The sequence below is a fragment of the Triticum aestivum genome, chromosome 1B (assembly GCF_018294505.1).
Source record: "Triticum aestivum cultivar Chinese Spring chromosome 1B, IWGSC CS RefSeq v2.1, whole genome shotgun sequence".
In the NCBI taxonomy this organism is placed as follows: Eukaryota; Viridiplantae; Streptophyta; class Magnoliopsida; order Poales; family Poaceae; genus Triticum; species Triticum aestivum.
In genome coordinates this window covers 216,203,120-216,205,828 of record NC_057795.1, presented here as the reverse complement: position 1 = coordinate 216,205,828, position 2,709 = coordinate 216,203,120, and positions in this window count along the sequence as shown.

The window sequence follows — 2,709 nt, the reverse complement described above, 5'->3', positions numbered from 1 at the left end:
GTTCCAGTAACCCCCATACTTGTTTCGTGCTACCACTCGTCTCTACAGCAAGTAGAGTACGGTTCAGTAAGTTGTCAACCTCTTTCTAGCACACACCGTACAAAGAGGCCATGGTGGAAGATACTGGTTGTAACTGGTAGGCAGGCCACCTGGTCCGGGAGCATGGGTGTTTCCGGTTGGGACCGAGAGGGGAGGCCACCCCTTAGAACGCGCGATATAAATTTGATCCCATGCTACGCGAGGTTGTAGCCTCCCCACTTAGAGTTTGTTTAACAGGTGTCGTGGGTGATTCCAGACACGTGTGTGATAAGCTGGTGTGTGCAAGTTAGGTGTGTTTTCAACAAAAAGACCGTAGATGGAATTAGTCCCGATGGGCTAAAGAAATCCGTTACTCGTGGGTAAAGAGTACACCCTCTGCAGAGAATAAACCTATTCGAATAGCTGTGTCCATGGTTAAGGATTATAGTCTGGATGGGTCAAGTATCGGTCTTAGTGTCGGTCTTCGGAGGTGAAACTGTTAACCAGAAAATGGAATTACTAACCGTGACTTGTGATATCTATGATGATTTTTATTATTGTTGACTAACCCGTGATATTATTGTTATTACCGAATATCTCTGGGATGGTTCTACCTCCGGGATATTCATTATGATTGTTTCTTTTAAAGCCCTTTATGTGGTGTCGCTCAGACGCCCGACTGTGGCATTCCTTTTATAGCCCTTTATGTGGCGTCGCTCAGACGCCCGACTGTGGCACTTTTTTTTAAGCCCTTTATGTGGCGTCGCTCAGACGCCCGACTATGGCACTTCTCTTAAAGCCCTTTATGTGGCGTCGCTCAGACGCTCGACTGTGGCATTTCTTTTAAAGCCCTTTATGTGGTGTCGCTCAGATGCCCGACTGTGGCATTACTTGATTATTTGTTTCATAAGTTTTTATACTACCATGTTATTGCAATTTTATAAATAGCTTGCTTGCACGCATCAGAGTTTCATTTATCTATTGGGACTGAGGTCATGAGCATAAAATATTTTCAGCACATCATTGTTACATTATACCTGTGTTCATAATGTTTGCGAGTACATTCAAAGTACTCACTGGCTTGTCCCTGGCTATTGTCTTGGCCAGATTATCTTGCACGGAGAAGAGCGACGCGATGCCAGCCCCGGAACCCACTCACTGGAGATAGCAGCCTCGCGAAGATAGGAATTAACCTGGTCAGCTATTCCCGTGGGAAATGGAGTCCCATAGACACTGATGTTTCACAACCCACTTCCGCCATCAACCACTAGAAACCTTTTGTTGTACTCACAGGCCAGAATGGCCTTGTACTACATATTTTGTCTTCTGCTTGGAATTTCTGTATCAAGTTGGAGCCTCATCGGCTAACAGTAATCCTGGGGCTGATGAGCATGACGGTCTTTTCTGGAAATTATTGCCCGGAAAACCCGGTCTTGACACACGCCACCAGCACGACTTCCATCTGACACCATATTTCTTGGAGTCCATCCTAGAGCAATATCTTCAACCTCATCGTTTCTCTAACTCAGCCATCGCGCGGCGGGCGAGGTGGGGGTTTGCCGATAGTCGGTTTCCTCAACTGCAGTCCCACTTGTAAGGCCAACTCCAATGCTCTATCAATATATGGATGTACTCTTCTTCCCAATACAAAAACTTCCATCCATTCTACTCCCACCGTTGCACAATACATGCCTTCTATTTGTCAAAATATATATGTATCTAGACATGTTTTAGTATATAGGTACATCCATTTTTGGACAAATGGAAGTCATGTATTTTGGAACGGAGGGAGTACACAATAAAAAATTTAAGTTAGCACAACTAGTCTAATCCGAGAGCACAACCGAAGATTTGGTCGGGTTCTTCCTCCTTTTGCCGACACGTGGGACATACAGCATCCAGGTCATGTCATGAAAGAAAATAGAGTGGTAGTTGAAGCCACAAGATGTGCATCTTGGGTTAAATAGTAAATAGAATCTAACTACTCTTGAGTAACTCCAAAAGCGGCCACCGAAGATCTTTATTGGATTTGTTTTTCATCGCTAGCACATCGAGGTGAAAGATGTGCAGGTTCAGTGGGTCCTCTTGCGTTTTCACTGACATGTGGGGCCGCATGTGAGCAAACAGACGACGGCCTCCATGCATCCGCTGGCTGGCTGAGAAGAGAGATAGAGGAGGCCTGAGCACAGACTGCAGGAAATTTGTTCTATGTAACCAGCACCTTGATATTCGCGTGTGGTTGTTTCTAGAATAAAAAAAGGAGGTACCCCTACTTATGTTACTCCCACTACGCCCAGCGTAAGGTTAGTAGGTGACCTTGCGCTTGGCTCTTCGCCTCTTCCGAAATTCGATGGTTCTACAGTAGTGCTTCAGGCAATCTGACACCAAATGAACTGTTGCACGTCCACCGCTTGTAAGCAAAAGTTTCTCCTCGTGCTGCGAGCCACCGCGCACGCGTTGGCGAGGGAGAAGGCGTAATCAAGTTTCTCATTGTTCTGCAAGTTGACGGGACACATCAAGGTTATTTACTACTAGTACGTACTCTCTCCAAAAAAGGGCTAACCATGTCATTGCTACCATCCCGTGCTCCGTCGTTGAGTACGTGCACTATTCATGTGCCATCGAGGAGAAAAAATATTGCATAGGTGCCATCGAAGTGCATGACTCACTTACGAAAAAGGGTTTCCCCGC